The 26,814-nt window shown below is 36.4% G+C and overlaps 1 pseudogene; it reads right to left on the reverse strand.

Moving 5' to 3' along the window:
- Positions 1 to 26,814, reverse strand: part of LOC115418291 (ribonucleoprotein PTB-binding 2-like) — a 250,586-nt pseudogene that overhangs the window by 174,804 nt on the left and 48,968 nt on the right.

Below are 26,814 nucleotides of genomic sequence, written 5' to 3' on the forward strand. Positions count from 1 at the left end.
CGCTGTCACTGATAGGAGAAAGAGCCTACGGGAGCCCGCAAGCGCACGGCCGCAGGCACGAGAGAGATGAAATCGATGTTACGATTTCCCTTTTTTAAAAATCGTCCTAATTAAAAAATCCGATTTCGATTTAAAATCGATTAATCGTGCAGCCCTAGTATGGGGGTATGCGCTACAGTGCTGATTGACTTCAAACTTGGTATACAGCTTCTGTATGATGATGTCAACACAAGGTACTGAAATTATTTCGATTCGGATCTGATTCTGGATTTGGTGCGACTTTGAAAAATTTTCCCATTATAAGAGATAGGAAGTGGATTGATCCAATAAATCAGTAAGTATCAATGATATCAAGTTGGAATTTGAATTTTTTGCAGATCTGATTGGAATATGACCAAAACATGGGCTATTTCTGTACTAGAATAAATACACATAGCTGGGTGATAATAAATGGCATCTGGATACATTTCCCAAAGCTTTTAATTTGGCCGGTAAGCTACAGGGCCATTGGTCCTATCTTTTAATGTGGACCATGAGTCTAAAATAAAGCCTATCTATCTATCTATCTATCTATCTATCTATCTATCTATCTATCTATCTATCTATCTATCTATCTATCTATCTATCTATCTATCTACCTACCTACCTACCTACCTACCTACCTACCTACCTACCTACCTACCTACCTACCTACCTTGTTTTGGAATGTTTTGCGGTGGCGCTGAGAATTTGCGGAAACCCTGCACATGGGTTCTGCTTGTGTCCAACCTGCTTCCCAAGTGTTTGCGTTCTTCACATAGGCTAAATCTATTCGTTCAGTACACCTCCGTATTGTATCGAAGGCCCCTAACCGAAACCGTTCAGTACAAATGAGTGCACAGTTACACCCCTAGTTGTGACTTCATTTCACTATATGTCTATAATGCACTTCTAAGCTGGTTCATACAATACCGAAAATTCCTGCAGTGTTTTTAACCTCATCTATGTTTGTATGCATCTGTTATCTTGTAATACTGAAGCAGTTTTTGTTGTAAACACCATTATCATAAACAGCACCAGAATATTCATTTAGATTGAATTCCATCGAGTCAGACTACTCTTACAACAGACTGGACTGGCAAAACCGGATATTAACCCAACGCTATTGTCAAATGAAGAAAGATATGTCATTGAATTCCTTATTATCTGATGCTGTGGGTGAACAAACACAGAGAATATGATCTTAAAATGGCGTTTCTGTGGGCGGTTCATTTTCCCTACTGTCACTTCCATTGTGAATATAATCCAAACAACATTTCCCCAAACCCTGTGATCACCTTCCACCTGAACCTGAACCTGAACCACACCTCTGCTGCAAAGCTTCGTCTTAACAGTCTTTAAAAAAAAGAATATTAACTGGAGATATAACTACAAAGAAAAAAACCTCCCTACCTTTCTGACTGTCACCTGAGGCCTGCAACAAAGCTCTTTGAAGATGTATGCAAATTTCCCTACAAACATGATTCTAAGAGCTAATATTGAAACTCCCAGACGTTGCCACATTATGTTGTCAAACGACTGAAATGAAGTGAGTGCTGCTTTGCTGAAGTGCAGAGAGAGGAGGCAAGGGATGGAGAAACCAAAAGTTAATGTGGGTAAAAGTGTGATTGGAAGTGGCCGTGACCGAGGTTATTATCGTCAACAAAAACAAATGAAATGACAAAAACTAGAATTGAAAAAACATTTTCATTAACTGATATAAATAAAAACTATAATTAAAAGAAAAAAACGATAATGAACTGAAACTGTGTTGCGTCCTTACAAAGCTAAATAAAACGTATAAAAATTACGGCTAAAATTCTCTTCGTTTTTGTCTTTGCGAATGTCGGATTGATACGAAATCGATTTATTTCGCTCCAGCAATTTTGATACGGCACTTCATGGTTTGTCACTTCTTGTCACTTGTCGTTTAGAGTCGTCTTCTGGTCCACGCTCTACCTGGAAACATGGAGACTAAAGTTGAGAGAAGGCAGCAGAGTCCTGTCTGGGATTTATGGGAATACGATGGAGAAGAAGATAATTTGACGAAACTAAAACTAAACTAAAACTAAGCATTTAGAAAAAAGGAAAACTAATAAAAACTAGCAAACCTGCTCTAAAAACAAATTAAAACTAACTGAATTAGAGAAAAAGAAAAAGTCAAAACTAAATAAAACTAAACTATAATAAAAAATCCAAAACTACGTTACCTTACTTTTTGAGTTTGCCACCTTAATTATGGGAAAAACTGAAATTTTAGTGAACAATGCCTACTTGTATAGAATTTTAATAACTGCTGGCAAAAAGGATGTGACCAGGCACTGGCTCCAACCTGAACCACCTAATCTGGAAAAATGGGTTGATATTGTGAATGAAATGTACCAGATGGAAAAACTGACCTTCGATTACAAATGAACAAATTTTCAAATCTATGGTCAAAGTGCATATTTTTTGGTAACACTTACCAAACACAATCTGTTGGAACCCTAAATGTGCAAGAAATGACAATATAATGACAATGTATCTCGAATTTTCTTGTTTTTTGTGTAATTAATTAATTCTACTTTTCATATTTTATTTATTTATTTATTTTTCTTTTTTCCTTTAGAGAGAGAAGGTCAAAGTCTCTTGGTCTTTCATATGTGTTTTCTTTATGCAACAATGCATCCGTTGTTCACTTGTTCAATTGTTTTGTTTATTAACAAAAAAAAGAAAAGAAAAACTGAAATGTTGAGAATGGAAAGATTGGTCATTGGTCACATACTTGTTACGTGATCACAATGTAATTTAAATGTATGTTGAACTCGTCTCAATATTTCTAAATAAAAATTTGGAAAGAAAAAAAAAATCCAAAACTATTACAACCTTGGCCATGACTAAAATACTAAGAGACAGAAGAAGCAGAAACAAAGCCTGCTGCCCCAGGTTTGTTCGGGAAAGTTTGAACGTCGTCTGCCATGCTGATTCTCATCACATTTGACCCACCTCTGGACATCAGAGCCAAACGCCGGACGCCACTGTAGCTGCCTAATTAGTACATTACCGAGGCCGCCGGTCCGACGAGGGCCCACGTTTCATCAGGCTCTCATTTGCTCCGAAACACTATTAACCTTTTGGACAGGCTGGAGCTTTGATATCTCAGCTGTTTACAGCACCCCTCTACTTTCCAAAGGCGTTACGTTTCAGGTGCTTGGCTGACTCTACAGACTAAATATAGGAGCTATGGAAGATTCCCCTGGAAAGACACACACACACCCGGGGTGGGGGTTCTGCAGTGAGGGGGTGACTGTGTATGTATTCCCACATTTATGAGGATCAGTGATCTGTGAAAGCTTAGGGTGGTGCTGAAAAAACTCAAAGATTAGAAGTACTGAAGTAAAAAAGGGGCAATGTGGCCAAAAAGGGCCTCATGATAAAGATTTTCTTCTCAGTTGATTACACTGGGTTACAAAAAAATGTTTTTTGCAAGTTGTCTGGGTTTTTTCAACTGAATTAGGACCATTTTGCACCGCTAAATCCAAAAATGACATCTGTTTTTCTCAATCAGGTCAGGTTTTTTTGCTAATTTGATTTGGAAAAATTTGATCTTCTCACAAAATTGATTACATTTTTTTGACTTTGTCACTTGATTTTGTATATAGTTCTCACCCAAAATAGGTTTTAAGAGAAAAAAAATCATTTTCTAACAGGATTCCTGTTAGGTACAATGGTGTATTCACCGCAGATGTAGCAGAATACGTCAGGCTTATTTTTGCAAGATCTTCTAGTCCAAGCCATTTCATTCACCTGTAATATTAAAAAAACCATTAATCATAAATTGGCAAAAGTGAAATCTTCAGAACTTGTTTATTGCAAGAAATATGAAAGAATTTTGTATCATATGATGTGAAAATGCCCATAAATGTAAGCAAAAATGTTAAAAAGCCAATATGTAGCAAAGTTCAGAAAGTTGACCTGATTGAGCAAAATTAATGTGATTTTTGGATTCAGCACACCAAAATTATCCTAAATCAGCTCAAAAAACTTAAACAATAAATTTGTTGTTGACCAGTGTTATTAATAACTATGACTTTGTGACATACAGTCTTGTGCTAAAGTCCCAGTCCAACATTAGATTTGTTGGTTTAGTAAAGTTCTAATGGCCACACACGCATTTCTCAGTTTCTGTTGGATTAAGATCCAATCTGAATAAATGTGAAGTATGTGTAGCACTACAAACAAAAGTTTCCAGGAAAGAACAGCTCCTACAAACCAAAGTGGTCGCATTTAGTGTGACCTCCCTTTGCACTTAACATGTCTTTAAGCCTTTCGTTCAGACAATATGAGATTTTTTTTTTTTTATCTTTTTATGAGCAATGTAACAGTACATACAAAGGAGCAGAATTACAGTGCATTCATTATACATTGCCTTTTATATCATTTTCCCCCATGCCCAATCCAACTCCAAGGCCCTCCGAGAAGGGGCAACAGCAGAAACAAGATCATCATAACAGTCTCTGAGCAGTAGAAAATCAAAGAAGTACAAGCAGTATCAAATCTGTCATGTACAAGAATATTAACTGAGCTAATGGAAATAGAAGAAAATAAAAATAAATATAAAAAAAAGTCATAGCTTGTAGATACCTGTGTTTACTTTTAAATATTAGACATTAGACAATATGAGATTTATGGCATTAATTTTCTGATATTTTATAGCAGGTTCAATTCAACACGTCATTCATTCATTCATTCATTCAACACGTTAGATGTTTCTAATTGTTTGTGCTGCTTCTTATCATGGCGTCAGAGGTCACACTAAATAGTGACTAACCTTCACAACCAATTTAGTTCAGTTTTTGTGTGTCTTTTACGGCTGTGCGCATATTCCTTGCATTTCTTTGTTGTGTGTGAAGAAAAGAGAATGAGAAATAATTATGTACTAGTGCGTTGACCCGTGGGGAACCACAGGAGAGCTGACTTTTGGGAAAAGATGTTAGTCTGTACTTTCTTGGTAAACCCCACTGGCACTTTCAGCTGAAAAACCTCTCTGAAATTTGACACCATGGCCCTATCGTTTATCTGTTGCTAGGTAACCCACTTCAATTCTATGATTCTGAGTATTTGTAAAGCTACAGTATTACAAAATTACTAATATCTCCCAAATTACTGGTCCTATCATTTTGCCGTTTTCACTAGTCTCTTCCTTGACCAAAAAAACATAAATATGCCAAACTGCAGCAGTCAGCTCTGTACGGATTTTGTGTCCTGTCCACGACACACACACAGAGTCCACTTCCCTGTTATAATACAGATGCTCATTTCAACCCTGAAACAACAACGAAGCCAAAGGTGGAATAAGACTCTGGCATGGTTATGTGAAATTTCAAAGAAGCAAGATGGTTACTAGTGGTACTGTCAGAACATTTCAATAAATTAGATGTAAAACTTCAAAACAATTCAAATAACGAAATATTTGTTCAATGTCCAACCATGAAATAAAACATCAAAACTCTAAACTCTTGTGTTTTATATAAAAAATGTTGACTGCAATATAGATATATAGATGTGTCCATGTTAAAGTCTGTAATTAAGTTACAAAAAAAAAAAAAAAGTATAAAATTGGGGAAAGATTAGAAAAAGTACAATGGAATTACAATGACCTCCTGTCTTATGGTGACTCCAAGAAAATTGCACCGTTGTTATGGTAACGGGCACACTATTGACATAAGGAAGTACAGGCTTGAGTTTGTAATTCAGGATGCAAACTTTGGGGCAGAATGGATCAATTACACTGACATTATAAACACGCCCTGGTTCAAGGCAAAAGCTTGAAATCTGCTGTGTTTCCATGGCAACAGGGACAACACTCATACATGGGTGTGTTCAGGGCAGCTGCCCATTGAAGTGCCAAATTAGGAGCAGATTGTAGCCAATTTGTTTATCAGAATGAAAGACAGAAATTTCCCGAACACACATTGCAATAGTGGCCATGTTTAAGTTTTTCTCTGCCTTATAATAACTTTCGATCACCAGTGTCTGTAGATGATACTGAACAAATATGAAATCAATCAAATAAAGCACGTACAAGGGGTTTGATCAAATAACATCCAAGTAAAAACGGAAAAACTGTCAAAAAAATTTGCGTGACCAATTCAGGTTTTTGTTATATCTTAGGGTGGTTGACGAGATTGTCACTTTAGAGACGATGACTTTAATACGAAGTTTATATACATTACGGACAAACGACAAGTCCATGAAGACAATATAGTATTGAAAAGTGTGGAATATCCTCCTGAGATCCAGTAAGTAAACATTTTGCCATTTTACATAAAAGAACCGCCTTAATTGGAAACAACATGATGCAACAGTTTTTTCAGATACATTTTTAATTTTTTTTATATAATGTCCTTTTCAGTGGACTTTTTTTTTTTTTTTGCGTAAAGCTGTGAAACTCTTGTCCACTATACAGAGGACAAAAATGCATTGCTTAGTCTCAGGAGGATATAATGATTTAGGTTAAATTACTGTCTGCAAAAACACGCACGTATATGACATAAAAAGTTCTACATTCGGAACAATTTCTACTTGTTGATCATTAGAAAACAGCCAGCTGCCTATAAAATTCAGGTTCTTTTAACTTTGTGAAGGAAACCCTCTCATTTTCAACTCCACTGTGAGTTTGACATGTCATTAACCCTCTAAACTTTAACATAAAGTGATGTTGTAGAAGACGGTTAATGCTTTTATGGTTCGCCATAACCCTAAGTTCAACTACAACAATTTCTGAGACCTACGATGATACACAACTGGGGCATTTCAGTTCCATACCACATTTTAAGGGTTAAATGAGCTTTTAATACATACACCACATACATGTTGTCATAATATTAATTCTGCCTGTCCATCACTACAATACTATGTATATTTTGCTTTATAAATACAATTACTATGGTGATTTTTACACTATAATAATACTGGGCAGGGTGATGGTTGTGTGTGCGGTTAAAAGCTGAATGTGTGTATTCATGTAGGTTTATTGAGTTTTACCTGTGCCTTTATTACGATCCACGAAGCAGTACTTCAGCTCGTACTCTTTAAGAATTTCATGGACTTCCTGCAAGGGGAAAGAGAAAAGACTTCAGTAAAAAGAGCATCACTGTGGTATTGTCGACAAACTGCATTGTTCTGGAGGGAAATTAGGGAAATAATTGAAAAAATTATTTCTAAACAAGTCATGTTAGACCCAAAGTTATGTCTGTTTGGCATATATCCAGAAAAACATAAATATACAACAAATGAATGGATTTTTATAGACTTCAGTCTACTTATTGCTAAAAAATACATTTCATTATTTTGGAAAAGAACTCATAAACCAACTGTTAGTCAGTGGATACGGCAGATGCTTTCTACCCTTCCACTAGAAAAAATTTCCTGTATTCTTAAGGGCAAACAGGAGTCATTTGAACATGTTTGGAATCCTTTCATTGTGTATGCTAAGAATCTAAATTTACTGGAGGACAATGCAAACATTTAAAAAAGTTACCTCTGTGGTTTCTGAAGGTGGATGCTCAGATTTCTACATTTTGTATTTTTTTTTTTTTTTTTTGTAAACATAATGATGTTTGTGTTTGTAGGTGGCAGGTTGCATGGATCTGATGTATGCACTGTTTGTTGTTTGTTTGTTAAAATGGTAAAAATTTAAATAAAAACATTTTGGCAAAAAAAAAAAAAAAAAAAAAAAAAAAAAAAGAGCATCACACGCACTATGAAAACACAAGGTTTTGATTATAAGGCTGGGTGGTTTGGGGCAGTACCAAAGCCAGATTAATATAAAAACCAACTAAATGACCTTTTTTTTTTTTTTTTTTTTTTTTTAATGACACTTTCTTTCTTTCTGAGAGCCATCACCACCCTGAACTCTCACATGTAACGACCCCAGCCATCAATATAACGTACAATATATTTATCGCTGTCACTGCTGCTGCACTGCTCAGAATACTACCTCAATACTCATTCATTCTCCGCAACACAATTATACTGAGAATAATATATGTAATATATAAAATAATGTATATCACATGTAATATATATATATTCATTTTTGAGTGTTAATTACCCTGTGCAATATAATTATTCTGTAAATATTCAACCATCCTGTGCAATACATTTTTTAAATTCTCAATTTTTATCCTTTTTTTATCTTCATATTTGTATACAGAATTAATTGCACTGTCTTGTCGGACTTTATCTTGTATATATTTTGTACCTTATTTTTCATCTATATTTACAGTATCTGTTTGCGCTAAAAAGGAGAAGCCCTCTAATCTCATTATACATTCAGTACAATGACAATAAAGGGTATTCTATTTCTGTAATTTCCCAGTTTGGGATAGATAAAGTCCATCCATCCGTCCGTCCTATTGTACTCTATTTTCTTGGGTTTAATGGGTGGAGGTGGGCTCTAGAAGGCTTTTATTTTTAAGCCTTTACTAAAATCCTATGAAAGTAATTTTTTTTTTATTAGAAAACAGTCAAAAATGTGTGAAAATTATTGCGCTTTTTTCCACAAAAATATCAGACCCCATAACCCTTGAACAACACCTACAGTTTCTAATCCCTATAGAGACCTAGGGAAAACCCTTATTAAAAAAAAACAAAAAAAACATGTCATTCACAACCACATAGTTGCAGACAGGGGTGCTTTTAGATCAAATTGAACTCAGACTCATCATTTAAGTGTTTATTATCTACTAAAGCTTTTTCCCTGTGCACAGGTATAGTGATTATAGCAATAATAATTGCCTAAAATGCTGTGACAGTCTAAAACAGCCTACAAATGTATGAAAATTGTAGCTTTTAATGCAAAAACACAAACCCCCATAACCCTTGAACATCCATAGCATCAAATCCTGAAACTACAAGATGGGGAAGCAAAATTTACAATATTTTGAGGCAGGGATTGAAAGACAGTGTATGACCAATTAGTTTATTGAAAGTCATGAGAATTTATTTGCCACAAGAAAATTGACATAATAGAAAATGTTTTTATTCTATGTGTCCTCCTTCTTTCTCAATAACTGCCTTCACACGCTTCCTGAAACATGCGCAAGTGTTCCTCAAATATTCGGGTGACAACTTCTCCCATTCTTCTTTAATAGTATCTTCCAGACTTTCTCCTAATAGTTTTGCTCATAGTCATTCTCTTCATTCCATTATAAACAGTCTTTATGGACACTCCAACTATTTTTGAAATCTCCTTTGGTGTGACGAGTGCATTCAGCAAATCACACACTCTTTGACGTTTGCTTTTCTGATTACTCATATGGGCAAAAGTTTCTGAAAAGGTATGGATAATAGTGTTAGGTATGATTATGACATCAATATACGTTTGGTTTCAAAACAATTGACGTAGTGCCTGCTGAGAAAAAACAACTAAATGTTCATTGTAAATTCTGCTTCCCCACCCTGTATTAAAACATGTTATTCACAACCATAAAGGCACACACAGTACTGCTTTATTTACTGACTACTGCTGCTGTTATGTAGTAATGATTGAGTGGTACATTTGTTTAGATAATGTCCATTACATTGACGAGGCTAAGACAAATTCATCTAATTAACAGAGCAGAATCTTTATTTTGTCAGTAGTAGTTTGTCACATGTAAACATGCCACGCACATCGAAATCTGTCTTCTGCCTTTAACCCATCACTAGATCATGTATCACATACACTGCATGCTAGGAGCAGTGGGCTTGCCATGTCAGGCACCCAGGGAGCAACTGGGGGGGGGGGGGTTAAGGGCCTTGCTCAAGGCCACATCAGCCAACAACTCTCCACCAGGCCAGGGAATGGAACCGGCGGCCCTTCAGTAACATGTCAGAAGTAGGGGTGTGTACTGGCAAGAATCTGGCCATGCAATACAAATCACAATACTAGGATCACAATATGATATATCGCGATATATCACTATACTGTTAACAATATTTTTGGTTTTGTTTCTTATTTTAAGATTATTTCCAGGAAAAACTTGTAGTGCAGCATTTGAATAAATAAAGTTTTAACATGTGGCTTTCCGGTACAAAAAACACTCAAATAAATCAATAAATAATATTTTCCAGACATTACAGTTTAAGATTCTGCTTAAATGTTTGTATTCTATTGCGAAAAGAATACATAGTGTTCAGTCCCTAAATCATCCAACACCATAACATTATTTTTGTGCATTCCCAATAAAAAAAACAAACAATTGCCTCTTTCAGACAGTAAAAAGTGCTTTTAGGATGCTTGAATTAACCATTATTCAACAAAACTGCGTTAACAATTTCAAAAAACTACATTTATGACCTGCAGTATCGCAATAGTACTTTTGTAGAGTACAAACAACAAAACAAAATACCCATGTGAATATAGAAATAAAAGAGTTTGAAAAACAAAAAAAAAAGAACCTCCACCATGTCTGCATTTGAATAAATAACTAAAAATATCGATACAGTACTTTTTAATATCGATACAGTATTGTGAAGTGAAATATCGCGATATATTGCGATACTGATATTTTCTTACACCCCTGGTCAGAAGCATGCATACAACATTGACAAGCTTCTGTGTACAACAGAATAGAATAGAACAGAATAGAATAGAATAGAATAGAACAGCCTTTATTGTCATTATGCATATGTACAACGAAATTAACCCTTTCATGCATGAATTATGAGAACCTTAATCAAGATTTTTTTTCCTGAGTGTTTTTATTCCTCTTTAGGCATGAAAAAAAAAATGTGATTGAATTTTTTTTTTTTTTTTTAAATCAACCTGTTTTTCATGGAGTTACAAAAATGTCCACTCAGCTACACCATGAATTTTATTCTTGAAGCAAAGAAACATGTATTTAAAACCCAATATCATAAAGTGATATGAAAACAGTGAAATGAAACCATGTTTAATGGAGCTAATCTAATGTTTTCTCACATTTTAACATATTCTAATACTAGTTATTACTCACTTCATGGAGATAATATGCAAAAAAATAAATATTAACAATTGATTTCCACTCAAGAACCAATCAAGAACAGCAAAGTTACAGTAATGGTATGAATTGCAATTTGTGAGATGATGCATAAGTGTCCACTGTGTTGGTTGATATGGAACTAAAACAACTAAACCCATGAATATACAAGAGAACAGCTGGAGAATAACCGTCCACTGTAGTGACCACTATGCATGAAAGGGTTAAAGAGACAACTCTCCAGTGGTGCGTAGTGCAAAACAGTTTAAAAGAAAAGTGTAAATATAAATACAGAATAAAAACAAGCATGTCAACCAACCAAGAAACAGTAGAGATAAATATATATATTACACTTTGACCCTGGTTGGACACTTAGGATATATGTTAAATATATATTCTTATTGTATATCATGTATCATGTATGTATGTATCACTGTTAGGGGAGTTGAACTGTGGAACAGATTGAGTTCAGAACAAACAAATTTCCGTTATGATTGTGTTTAAAATGAGCCATAAAGAAATGATCTTCCAGAGGCACATTGATAAATGAACTTCACAAGGTGTTTTGTTTGTTATCTGGATATAAATTTTGCAGGGTAATGGTGAATGTGTTGTAATATGGATGAGTGACTAAATGTACATGTTTCAAAATTGCTGATGAATTTGGGACAGTGTTGTTTTCAGTAAGTACGGAAAGGTTTGAAGGGTTGAAGTTTACACTTCTTACTACTCCTTTTCGCTCATGTAAATTTTGAGGCTTAAAACGTTGCAGTTTTAAGTTACCATTTTTGTCTTGTTCTCATTCTCTTGATTACACTGGGCTACAAAAAAAATGTTTTTTGCAAGTTGTTTAGGTTTTTTCAACTGAATTAGGACCATTTTGCACCACTAAATCTGTTTTTCTCAATCAGGTCAGGTTTTTTTGCTAATTTGATTTTGAAAAATCTGATCTTCTCACAAAATTGATTACATTTTTGTGACTTTATCAGTTGATTTTTTTATATAGTTCTCACCCAAAATAGGTTTTAAGAGAAAAAAAATCCATTTCTAACAGGATTCTTGTTAGGTACAATGGTGTATTCACCGCAGATGTAGCAGAATACGTCAGACTTATTTTTGCAAGATCTTCTAGTCCAAGCCATTTCATTCACCTGTAATATTAAAAAAAACAATCATAAATTGGCAAAAGTAAAATCTTCAGAACTCGTTTATTGCAAGAAATATGAAAGAATTTTGTATCATATGATGTGAAAATGCCCATAAATGTAAGCAAAAATGTTAAAAAGCCAATATGTAGCATAGTTCAGAAAGTTGACCTGATTGAGCAAAATTAATGTGATTTCTGGATTCAGCACACCAAAATGATCCTAAATCAGCTCAAAAAACTTAAACAATAAATTTGTTGTTGACCAGTGTTATCATTTATTTGCATTTCTGTTTTTAAATTGTCAATTACATGATCAAAATAAAAATATCAATCAGTCAAGTCAACTCTGCAGTCATCTAGGACACGGTTTAGCAGTATTAACAGTCCCAAAACAACACATTTACACAGAATATATGTCTTTTTAACATATAATAACCTCAGAAACTCTGCCTACGCCTTAAGAAATAGTCATGTATAAAACAGTCAGTGAATTCGGCCTCTCCTGTAAATGTCTCTGCAATAGGGATGTCAACGAATATGAAGTTAAAATTCGATTGTCTGTTTGGCTGCTGTTCGCATGTTTTAAAATGCAGCTAAACTGTAGGTCAAGCTGTAGTGAGTGAATAGTTACGATAGCAGAGAGTTCACCGCCCAACTCAGCCACAGATGAAGTGAACTGCACTCCGAGCAACTGAAGTAGTCCTGTTTGGAAACACGCTGGATTGTGGTCAGCAGACAGCAAAAGTGTGGAACCGCGAGATAAAGTTGTATTCTAACTACACTCTGACAAACCACAGTCACTGCCAGACCAAGTGTATTCCTTATATTATGTAGAGTTTTCCACATCACCGGTTCATGTGTCAGTGCCAACAGTGGTCTAATGCAGGCAATAAACTGATTTACACACCCACAGATAACACAACCAGGTCCGTAAGTATTTGGACAGTGACACACCACCACTACCACCACCACCGTGGATCTGAGATGAAGGATTTAGAATGGTAAATTCTAAACACTTAGTGCAACATTTTTATTAAATCTATTAAATTAAAGGTTAACATCAACATGATCATGACAACAATGTTATGGCTGAAACCTGAATCACCTACAATTGGACAATGGATACAAAAAATTAAACAAGTTTGTCTAATGGAACAGTTAACGGCAAAGCTACAGCTGAAGACTCTGACCTTTGAAAGAAGATGGAGACCAGTATTCAGTCTTATTGGAATGGATATTTAAGCCTGGATTGTTTGTTTGTTTTTGGTTTTTTTTATTCCTTTTTCTCCTTTTCTTCATTGTAACCAAATATTTTATATTGTAATCTTGGGCCCAATCTCAGGACAAACGTTGTTACTCTGTACATTGGTTTTTTTTGTTTGTTTTATTTTGTTTTCTTCAATAAAAGTTAAAAAAAAATCAACATGATCACATCTTGATTGCTTCATTTTAGATCCATTGTGGTGGTTAACTGAGGTCAAGGTTTTTTTTTTTAATTTATTTAACCTTCATTTATCCAGGATGTCCCTAGAGATGAAATTTTTTTTTCGAGGGAGATCTGGCCAAAAGGCACATCAGTACAAGGCAGATGAACTAACAGAGTATAAAACTTACATACAATTAAGACAACTTACAATTAAGACAGCATAAAATGGCTAAAACATAAAAAGCTGCAACCACTTAAAGGATAGCAGTTACACACTTCTGTTAGACAGTTTGACAGAACAGATTTGAATTCACCCAAGGTAATGAAATGCTGAAGCTGAAGTGAGTTTTGCAAATTGTCCCATGAACAAGATCCATCATAGGAGAAAGATGTTTATTTAAGGTAAGGTAAGGTAAGGTAAGGTAAGGTAAGGTAAGGTAAGGTAAGGTAAGGTAAGGTAAGGTAAGGTAAGGTAAGGTAAGGTAAGGTAAGGTAAGGTAAGATAAGATAAGATAAGATAAGATAAGATCCCTTTATTGATCCCACATTGGGGAAATTCACAGTGTTGTCAGCAGCATAAAACATTCACATACATGTAAAACAGTCATATAAATTTGAATAAAAAAGTGTTTAAAAGGAGAGTGCAAATATGGTTTGATATGATGTAGTGCAAATGGTTATATATATATATATATATATATATATATATATATATATATATATATATATATATATATATATATATATATATGGATTTGAACATATACAACATAAATGGAATGGAGGGAGGGTTGTTATTACAGGGCTTCTGCAGGTATCAGCATATCTAATTTAATGCGTTTTAACGTCCTTTTTAATGCCACTTCAAACAAATTTAATGCCCATGTCCAACTGCAGATACAGGGTTGTTTTTTTGTTTTTTTTATAGTTTAATGACAGTTTACTATTGACAGGCTTTAACCAGGTTCTGAATAGTTCCTCCTCCAACAACTTCTGCTGAAACTTGCATTTTCCCATTTTTCCAACACTTGCTAATATTCCCTCTGCTCTTTCGCCACAGCATGAGCACAGTCACAGCACGTTGCATTCCAAGCATCCGGTGTTGTGACTTCATGAATCAGCCATAAACAAAAGACAATTAAAGGGTTCCACCTGTCAATCATCAGACTACACTTCCAATCAAATAAATGTTCATATAATCAAAATAAATCATAAATAACAATGCTTTTTTTTTCAATCAAGTGCATTTAATTTTTCAATGCCTCTGGACATCCAATTTAATGCTTTTTAATGCCATTTTTTTCCACAAAATCTATTTAATGACTTTTAATACTTTTAATGACCCACAGAAACCCTGATTTGTATAGCACATTTAAAACAACGCAAAGTGCCCAAAGGGCTGTACAAATCTGCAGATTAAAATGCAAGATATATTAAAGCCTGGTAGAATAAGAATAAATATAAGATATACTAAAACAGATTAAAAAAAAAACACAGATACACAGTAATAAGATAAATTGCATCTAAAAACACAACCGGAAGAATAAAACAAATAAGTCACACACTTGTATTAAAAGCCAGTGCATATAGGTGCGTCTTTAAAAAGAGACTTAAAGAGCTCAACTGACTGTGTACATGTGAAATATTAGGGCGGGTTCTTGGTACGTCTACAAGCAGGTGATTTGAGGAACGACACAACTTGACACAACATTCAGCAACATTACAACATTTGTGTCACTGTCCAAATATTTATGAACCCAACTGCAAGAAATGTGGACAAACACAACACTGCTCACGATGTAGTATATGTTCTTTTGAGACACAGCAGCTTTACTAAAAAAAATAAATAAATAAAAACAATAAATCACACATTCCATAAAACAGAAAAAATTAAATGTATCTGAAAAAACTATTGCATTATGCCATTTCCAATCAAGACAATTATTTAATGCCAAAAAAAGCCAAAACTTTTACTTGATATTATGTAATGAGCAAGTATACATATTTTAAAAGGTATGTCTAAATATATATCTACACTAGTATTTATGACCGTCATACTCATTTGCAGTATTATGGACAAAATGCACAAAACAGTATGTGAATAGTGTCTGTTTTTTTAGTGTCTTTTTTTGTCAATTCTGCCAAGACTAATTTGCAACAAAGTGCATGTTGAAATTTCACAAAACATGGACGAACGCATTTTTAACACCAACACATTCATTTTCTCCGACAACGTAAAGTACTGCAATAAATCCTATAACATTCATTTCTCCTCATAATGAATGCTGACGCCCTAAAGAAATGTGATTTCCAGTACTTTGAATACAATCATATTCTTTTCCCTCACAATAAACTCTTGATGGAAGGCACCAAAATAGCAGTAATTTGTCACTAAGGGGTAATTATGTTTTTTAAAAAAAATGGGGATTTTTACAATGAAAACCCTTCTTTCTCCAGTCTGCTGTTACAATCCCAGCAGCACACAGCTCTACAATCCATACGAGGGACGCTCACACACTGGTCTGTATCAAAGTAATACATCTGGGATTTGTTTTCTTTAATCGAGAGCCCAGTCTCATAAGGAAACGTTTTTGTCCTTAGCGACCGTACATGATCGGGGTTCCTACACATTTGAAATGTCAAAATTCCATACTTTTTCCAGACGTCTTGGTAAAAAAAATTCCAACCAGTCTTTATATTTGGGATTTATGAGCCAGTCGTCAGAGAATTTACATCTACCCATTATGAGTTCTGCCAACAATCATACAAGGCATGCTGAATGACAGTGTGTGGACATCACCTGTCCGTCAAAGCAGCAGTGAAACTTGAAGACACATAGGCGGGCCTTAAAATGGGTTGGAGGAGGATAAGAGCAGAAGGCGGGGCATTCAACTTGTCAATCTGCCCAAATGTTTTCTGGGATGTGTAACCTACTGTTTGTGCTCTCATGCAAACATTTTAGCCGCACCAGTAAACGCTTTAAAAAAAACAGATCGATCCATTTCTTTTTTTAGATATTCATAATTTTATGCTTTAGAAAATAGAACAGTGGCAACAGTCTTGGAAACATGAATATTTTTCCATATATTTGTTTCCATTTTCCATACTTTTCCAGACCTGGAAATTTATAAAATCAAATTCCATACTTTTCCATAGTTGCGTAGGAACTAGGGATGCAAATTATCGATTAATCCATTAATCATTAGTTGGTTGACCTTATCGATCGAGTAACAATTAATTGATAAGCGGCAATTTTCCAGTCAACTGTTTGTGGCCACAAGAGTACCAACTAGTGAGGCACTATTAAGACAGCTGATGTTTAGTTTTATGTGTTGCCTGGATGCATCAGAGAACCACATAATAGAAGCTCTAGTCAGCCCCCTGAACTAAACTGAGGAAGAACAATGGCTTTACTGTTCATCTGGGATAGATCTTGTTTAATGAAAATCTTTATGCTTCGCCAAAATAAAAGCACTTTCTATACTGATAAATTACACTGATATATCTTCCTGCTTAATTTCCATCCATGCTGCAATATATTAAGTTGAATAATTTCATAAAGCAATTTGTATTGCAAAAGATGTTAATTTAAATCCACTCGGAATGAGTCCAATGCACTGATGATATTAAGTTAGTGATTATCCGAAGCAATTGACATTGCAACAAATTTTAAGTTAAATTAACTTGGCATTTAGTGTGTTGTACTTAAAATAGAAATTCCATTCAAATCAAGCATTTAAGTTTAATACAGTCAAGTTTTCATGATTTAAATTTTTAAGGTAACCGGTTTACTCCAATTTTTTAAGTAAATTCAACTTATCCGATACTACAGTGTAGGGTCGGACGGACGGACGGACGGACGGATGGATGGATTCAGACTCATGGTCCACATTAAAAAGCAAATAGATGAATACAAACACAATAAAAACACAAAAAAAACACAAAAACACAAACACATTGTTTATATACTTCATGAAAAAAAGCATGTCATCTTCCTTAATGATTGATTTATTGTACCAGTAGGGATACAGTACAGTCAATGACATTTATGTAGTAGAACTAAATAAATTCTGCAGAGAAATTCAATAAAATAAATGGATCTGAAGAGGGGCAGATGTGCAGAAATGGGCATTTCTGACTTGGCATCACTGACATGATGGAGCGAGATTTAAGCAGAGATTCTTAACGACAATTACTTGATAGTCGATTAATTGTTTATATCCCTAACAGGAGTCCTGCATGATGAAGTAAAGGAGCAAAGAGAGAAGTGTACCAGCAAACGAAATGTACTCGCACACCGTCTCAGTGAACTCTACCCCACTGCACCGTTGGCCTTAGAGCTCTGCAGGTTTCACCATAACATAGCCCTGACACAAATAAATGACAGCGCAAACTGTTCAGAGCAAAGAAACAAGTGGGTTTTTTTTAGATACGCTCCTGTGATATGAGCAACCTGGTGGATTCACTCACTGTCAAACCCACCAAGAGCACAACATTTCCAGATCTAGCAGGTACACAGCGTAGGCAGAGCAATACACAAGGAAAAAAAAAATAGGAAAGGAAAACAAATACTGTGCTCAAACAACTATAAGCTGGGTAAAGGTGATTTTTTTTGTGGCGGTGGAATGGCCAGCCCACATCAAAATGAACATGCAAACTTAACTCTTCCTCACTCCGGTACAAACGCAATAGATTCTCCAGGGTCATGTATGATTAGGGGTGTTAGAAAATATGGGTTCTGCAATATATAGTGATATTTCATTTCACAATACTGTATTGATATTAAAAAGTACTGTGTCGATATTTTTAGGTATTTATTCAAATGCAGATATGGTGGAGGTTCAGCATATTTTATTTATTATTATTTAACACTCATTAAATAATGATCATTGGACGCATCTAAAAGCACTTTTTACTGTCTGAGAGAGGCAGATGTTAGCTCGTTTGTTGGGACAAAAATAATATTATGTTAGTTCTGAACTAATAGAATATGAAAATTTGAGCAGGATCTTAAACTGTAATGTCTGTAAAATATAATTTAAGTTTTAACACAGGAATATTTTGTAATATAGCTAGGGATGGGAAAATTTAACGATTCCATTATCGATATTGCTTATCAATCCGATTCTCTTATCGATTCTCATTGGGTGAGGGAATAAAAGTGTACAAACGGGTGTGTTTGCATTAACTGTCTTTTATAGTTCCATCTGCACCGAAAATATAACATATACAGAATGTACAAATAATAACAACAGATGACGCCGGGCCAGTTCGGGGGGGGGGGGGGGGTGCAGTGAAAGTGAAACTAAAGATGCTTTACTAATTCCTCTATTGCCGCATTTCTACTACGTGGAACCGGTTCGACTCGGCTCGGCTTGTCTCCTGTTGTTGTGCACCTCATTTCCTTTCCCTTCTTACCTTCAGAAACTTGTATTTGAGGAGTTACGACGTTTGTTGCCCACACCGGAACCGGCCTGGCGTTCACTCTGCCGCTACATTCACAAGCGCCACTAAGTAGCGTATCAAATACATGACATTCCTGTAAATGATTCACATGCTGTGGACAAATGTTTGAGGATATTGGAGGGATTCCACCCTTTTGAAGACATGGAAGCTTTGACAGTGTTCCAAGTAAGTGGACCTGGTGTCGTCTTTTTAGGTCGTTCCTGCCTCAACGCCATGTTGACCACATTCTGACCAAAACAATGCAGCGTACGTGTGACGTCATCGCGCATGTACAATGAAGGCGGAATCGATAAGCAGAATCGTTAAGCAGGAAGGCAAACGATTCCAAAGAATCGAGCTACTGGGAACCGGTTCTCAAAAAAGAATCAGTTCTCGATTCCCATCCCTAGATACAGCACTAGATCCTGTTGTGATCAAATAAATATGTGTTTAGTATTTGTGCATATTTCTGGTGTAATTCAATTCTTCCAGGAAATAATCATCTTAAAAAAAAGAAACAAAAAATTACCTTTTTTAACAGTATCATAATATATCATATCGTGATCCTAGTGTTGTGATTTGTATCTTATCGCCAGATTCTTGTCAATACACACCCCTATGTGTGATGTGGTGAGATTCTTGTCCACATTTCCACTTCCTCTCACTCTGTTGTTCAAATTATGTTTAAATTCATTCCACCTTGTTTGAAGGCAAATAAATAAACGGCAAATTCCATATATTTGCAACAGCAGGATAGAAGAGAAAAGAATGGGCTTTAAGAATAAAGACCTGAATGTGCACAACAATTTATCAGCATTTTGGTAGGATGGACTGTACTCCCTATTGTGAGCTAATGCTGCCTAACTTCTGTGCCTTTATTCCTGTCCTGCTAATGCTGGCTGCACGCTTTGTTTTCATTCAAATATGACAAACAAAGAAATGAACTTTGTGGTATTCTAATGCACAAACTCACGGTCATACAATGAGTACTTTGTATATTGAACGACAAAGCAATGTGTGACGTGACACGGAGCTCACAGGTTTCGTTCAGCGTCCGTTCATCTCATCGCGGCTATAAAAAAACACAAAGGACAATCCACCACAAAGGTCTGTTCAATGCCTGAAGTGAGGAGGTTGTCTAATATCAACATTGTCTTTTTGTCTCTACCTACCAACCAACCCACTCGTGTACACTGTGAGCAGGCATGTTCCATATCAGTGAAGGCTGTGTGAGACCACCCACACAGAGGGTCAGCCAACTCACCCTTCACATCAGAGAAGAGTGAGCTGACGAGAGAAAAAAAAAGGATTTACAAACATGAATCTGAAGGGACGATCAGGAGAAACCCCCTAAAATAAAAGAACAACTTGTATTGCGTCATTATCAAGTTACACATTTAAAGGAGTTCTATGTCGTGTTAATATTCCAAACTCTGAACATCAGGTGGGAGTCATGTACCAGAACACACTTTAGGACCAAAGCCATCAAAAAAAAAAAAAAAACAAAACGCTATTTATCCACAGACTGCACCACTCACTGAATCCTACTATAATGGACATTCTGTGTCCGGCATGTCTTTGTCCAATGCGTGTCCCGCTGTTGCAGCACGGGAGGGTGTACGGGTGCAATGCTGCTGTTGCACCATGGGAGGGCACTATTGTACAATGGCACCATGGGTACAATGCCGCTAGTCAAGTATAAAGCTCATTGTTTACACACATCTGTATTATGGTATCATCAAGTTTTCCTTCTCCCTTAAAAGGCCCCTTTAAATTCTTTAAAAATGCCATGGCTCAGGTGGTAGAGCGGGTCGTCCAATAACAGAAGGGTTAGTGGTTTGAATCCCGCTCTGTCCTAGTCAGTCTGTTGCGTCCTTGGGCAAAACGCTTCACCCTCCTTGCCTCCAGTGCCACTCACACTGGTGTATGAATGCGTATGAATGTTTGGTGGCGGTCGGAGGGGCCGTAGGCGCCAATTGGCAGCCACGTTTCTGTCAGTCTGCCCCAGGACAACTGTGGCTACAGATGTAGTTTACCACCACCAGAGGGAGAATGTGAGAGTGAATGAATAATGGATCAATAATGTAAAGCGCTTTGGGTGTCCAGAAAAGCGCTATATAAAATCCAATCCATTATTATTACTATCATTATTATTATTATTTTGCTGCTGACAACACTGTGAATTTCCCCTTTGTGGGATCAATAAAGGAATATCTTATCTTAAAAATCCTACAATGTCATTTCCTGGATGTTTTTCTCATTTTGTCTCTCATAGTTGAAGTGTACCTCTGATGAAAATTACAGACCTCTCTCATCTTTTTAAGTAGGAGAACTTGCAAAATCAGTGGCTGACTAAATACTTTTTTCCCCCACTGTATATATGCGGCAAGTTTGATGTAAACTGAAAGAGAATTGGTGTTTTTACAGACATGTGAAATTTCAGCCATTATAAGTAAATGGGAGAAAAAAAGATGTAAAAAATTCATTTAAAAAATGTAACTTTAACCTAATTTTCCCAAAATGTAATCACATCTATTTGGGGTCACTGGCAATCTATAAACCCAATTTGGTATGAATTCAACCAATAGTTTTGCTGCTATAGACATTTGAAATTTCACCCATTATAAGTAAATGGGGAAAAAAAAAAAAAAGATTTGAAAAATTCATTAAAAAAATTTACTTTGACCTACTGTTCCCAAAATGTAATGAGATTTATTTTGGGTCACTGGCAATGTATAAACCAAATCTGGTATAAATTCAACCAATACTTTTGCTGCTAGAGTGTTAACAAACAAACAAACCAAACCGAAAACAATACCCCTTGCCTCCCATTCGAGGGGTGGGGTAATAACTTTATACCTTCATAAGCCTCCGAATCAAACTCACCCATGTAAAAGAAATGCTGCCATTTCAGCATCAGTACCTCTAGTTTTTATCACTTCGACTCTAAAAGTTGTTTCTTAGTGGTTCTCATCCCATCTGGTCACTTTCTGATGCTTTGGTCAAAGGCCTCGTAGTGTTTGTTTTCCTCATCATGGGAGACCAGTGACTCACTACTCCTAGCGAACCCATAAGCCCCCCCAGATTAAATCTCTACATTTGCGTTTTTGCCATAACTTCAAAGCCTTTTATTCTTAATACTCTAGTAATGTTTCTTAATATTTGAAAGTATACAAGCTACATAAAACCCCTTTAACTGTTGAAATGCAGAAAAAAAAACTGAATAAAAATTATTCAAAAGTCCATTCCAACTAGTTCTGTTTCATTTTTGGAGTGAAATGAATTAGGTTTCAAGATGCTTTCACTTCTCTGTTCTCTTAATAAACTCTTCTACTATTTGAGTTTTCCCCCTTTATCTCATTCTTTCTTTCAACCACACAATAAATAGTTGATTTAATGTAAGCAGCGCTCTTGTCTTTACTCTTATTGTGTCTTTAACTACAAAGTAACAGAGTACGTGCATCTGACATACAGGTGGTAAGGTAAATCCTCATCTTCTAAAAGCATAAAGACAGACAAGAGAACAACAGGAATATTCACTGGAAATCAAGTAAAGTGGTGTGGAAGCAAAATGAAGCTGTAAGAAAGCCTTTGGTAGCGGCTGCTTTCAAAGGCAGACAGTTAATGTTTTTTCGGAGACGCAGACGCTGACGGGGCAGAGCACTCACATTCAGACAAGGTTAAATGATACCATTTTGCTAGCCTCACCGGTGAAATTCAGATGGAAGTTTGTTTCTCGAAATATCCACAGTGCAAGACAATCCTGTAAACAGTCCTGTCTTTTTTTAGCCACACAATCTACCCGTTGAGCGCACCATGTCGCAGTTATTATGATATTCCAGTCTGTTTCACTCTATTTCCTTTTTACTCTCGCTACATCCCATCATGCTGTTCTTCGATGTTCATTGAAATTCCCACTGCACTTTTTCAACAGCATTCTAATTACCATTGCCTTTATAGCTACGTGATACGAGTCTTTTAAAAAACAGCCACTGGGCTCAGTAAAAAGACTCATTCTTGAACCTGCCCGCAGCTTTAAAGTCAGTTAGAGCAAACGTGCTACTGAAATTAAACTGCTTATCATTAGATCGTGATTTCAATAGCCCACATTAAACCCAGATACTTCTGTGCCTCATACTGCTTATGAGAGGAAATGTACTTCAACTTTTTATAGCTTCATCCGGTATTGAAAAAGACACCTGTCCAGCGTTACTGTGAGTCTTCACAGGACAGAGCACCTGGACAGTATGTGGGCTTCGGGACAAGCTGCAACTGTTCTTCCCCATTCGCTGGCATTCTCCGCTATGTTCCCATATGTCAAGCTGTGCCATAGCATTAGTCGGCATGTCATCTGATTTCGTGCTGTGCTGTACTGATTCCTCTGCATGTTGACATGCTTTATGAAGCTCACATTTCCAACAAGTCTGGTCAGTTCCCCAACACCAGTCTGGAGCTCAGGGCATTTTCTGTACCTCCGTGTGAGGGGACACATGTACACTTCAGTGGGGCATTAAAGTAATCTGCCCTGGGAGAACAGATAACAGATAAGGAATGTGATAGAAGACCTGTCTGACACCTGCGAAGAGACACCTGGTGAGAGTGCAAAAGTTCATAAAGAAGCATGAAATCACTGGCTTCACAGTTCATCAACAAAAATATAACATAACGTACCGCGCACTTTTAAAACCCCTCGGCCAAATATAGTGTAAGGTTCTGTTGAAAGTTACTGCCCTATAATTTATATTAGATTGTCTTTGTGGAAATTTGGGGCGGGTATTTCAATGCATTCTACAGATAATGTGATTACGTCGCTGAAAGGACATCACAATTTGTCCAGTCCACAGTAGGGCTTGACGATATGGGGAAAAAAATCATATCACGATAACTTTTTTCATATCAGACGATATCGATATGTATCACGATATAAATGAAATCACTATTTTTGTCAGGCTTAAATTTTCTGTTACTCATAAGTTAGTTCTGAAGACATTAGGAGGGAGAGAGAGAGAGAGAGACTTATGGAGAAGTCCCTCCCTCTGCTCTTACAACTCCCCCCCCCCGCTGTTATGTATTATTCTCCTGTTTTATTCACCTCCCCCCAGCCCCCCAGCCCCCCATCTTTAGATTTATTGACCCGCGTGTTATAAGCATGTTTAGTTTCATTTTCAGTAACGTCCAACTCGTGGCTTTTATGTACGCTGGAACCAAATCGGTTCGCACCCTACTTTTCAATAACTCGGTCACCCAAGTTCTCAGTCAAATTTTCTCCCGAGGGAACACTCATTACCTCCGGCTGCAGCCCAAACATTAGCATGTGTGCTGCGGCTGCCCTTACGCCTGTGCTGTGTGTGTCAACCTAACTTGACGTGGCTCTAGTGTGATTGGTTCAGTGCGGTGCTACTTAATTATGATTGGCTGTTCTTACTTCTGTCAAAACATGGACAAATGAATTCTATCGAAATTATATCGAGCATGTCTCATATTTCTGTCGAGGAAAAGTTATATCGCGATATATATATCGTTATCATTTCATCTCCCAGCACTAATCCACAGTATAAATTTGGTGCAGATATCTCAGTGCATTCTTCATATAATGCAATTACGTTGTTGAATGGACAGACAGACAGAAGACAAAACGATTACAATACCCCTTAAGGCGGCCATACACTGTGCAATTATTTTGATCGTTGCACGCAGCTCCATCTCAAACTGTGCGAACCAATCGTAAAGTCAGGCTCACGATTCATGTTCTCACACTGTACAGACCGATGCTCGTATGCGACCTGACTGCTCACACTGTAGGACCATACACCAGAGGACGCACCACACGTTCGAGTGTTGTATCCGGAAATACAACGTTAAAATACCAAGGAATCTGGAAGTGCATAGACGATTGTGTATTGGCGTGAGTCACGAAATGGTAGTGCTAAACAAAAACCAAAGAGCTGCTTTGGCAATATGTGGCATTATCTGCGGGGAATCAAAAAAGAAGAAAAGACGACGACATGTTTGGTGCAGGAATCCGTTGGCCAGACATGGACAGTATGGGCTGTCAATCCTACAGCAAAGGGAACTAGAGGTAAGCTGCAAAAGCTAAATTGCACTAGGCCAATAGCCAGCTACTGTAAGCTTACAATTAGCTTACAGTAGCTGGCTATTATTGTATTCGGGCATGCACAGTGTGAGAATTTGAGGCCCATGGGCTCGTGGCACTGCTTTGACAGTGCGATACCCTCACGAGGAGCGAGCAGGATTTCAAACAGCTCCGTTTTCCTTGCGAACACACGATTGCTGGTCGTGAGGTATTAATCGCTTCTCCTTACCCCATGTACAGGGTGGGGAAGCAAAATTTACAATATTTTGAGGCAGGGATTGAAAGACAGTGTATGACCAATTAGTTTATTGAAAGTCATGAGAATTTATTTGCCACAAGAAAATTGACATAATAGAAAATGTTTTTATTCTATGTGTCCTCCTCCTTTCTCAATAACTGCCTTCACACGCTTCCTGAAACTTGCGCAAGTGTTCCTCAAATATTGGGGTGACAACTTCTCCCATTCTTCTTTAATAGTATCTTCCAGACTTTCTCGTAATAGTTTTGCTCATAGTCATTCTCTTCTTTCCATTATAAACAGTCTTTATGGACACTCCAACTATTTTTGAAATCTCCTTTGGTGTGACGAGTGCATTCAGCAAATCACACACTCTTTGGCGTTTGCTTTCCTGATTACTCATATGAGCAAAAGTTTCTGAAAAGGTATGGATAATAGTGTTAGGTATGATTATGACATCAATATATGTTTGGTTTCAAAACAATTGACGTAGTGCCTGCTGAGAAAAAACAACTAAATGTTCATTGTAAATTTTGCTTCCCCACCCTGTACACTGCACGAAGCATGACACACGATTAGAGGCACATCTGGCCAGAAATAGTCGCACGAGTGAGAAATCGTCTCTAAAATCGCACAGTGTATGGCCGCCTTTAGGTCCAAAGTTGGCTGAGGGGTAAAAATGACACTCACATGGACTGTTTTCTGCTATTTTCTGATCAGAAATCTGCACCGACTGCAAACGAATGTATAATTATCTTTATTTAAACCTTACAAGAAATAGATCTATTTTTGTGGCGACTTGCTATTGATTTTATCTCTGTATCTAATCTTTCCCAAGTTATTTACAATCATTCATTATACTCCTATCCCCTGCATTTTGCATTTGTCAGTGAAAAAGCAGCTGTTCGTGTAGATGTACAGTCATAAAATCTTAGAGTAAATTAAAGGCTTATTTCAAAACTGCAGAAAAATGGACTTTTTCAACAAAATATATCATCAACTGAACATAAAACAAACATCTACAGCCAGTCATTTGTCAAACTATGTGGGTTTTAATAGTGAATCAATGTAGTAGAAAATGACGATGTTTTCACGTTCACTACGGAGCCTCTGAACATCCAAATATGTTGTATCTGATGACCAGGAAAAGATGAGAAAGTACATTCTACCTGCATTATTTACATGTATTGATAGCATTATTGGTTGAAACATTATTAAATATATTAGATCTGTAGATGCCTTTGGCTGTTTAGGTCTTTGAGGGTTCAACCTGTGATAACCAGGCACTGAAAGTTGTCTTTATATATAATAGGACCGAAAAATTCTTCAAATAAACATTCAGGTGGGTCTATGCAATGAAAGATATGAGTAAGAAGAGGTCAAGATAGCTTTTAAAGATGCCAACACTCACCTCGGAAATCCAAACAACAAAACTAAACATCAAAAACAGGTTGATGAAAC

The sequence above is a fragment of the Sphaeramia orbicularis genome, chromosome 4, assembly GCF_902148855.1.
Source record: "Sphaeramia orbicularis chromosome 4, fSphaOr1.1, whole genome shotgun sequence".
NCBI classification, from domain to species: Eukaryota; Metazoa; Chordata; class Actinopteri; order Kurtiformes; family Apogonidae; genus Sphaeramia; species Sphaeramia orbicularis.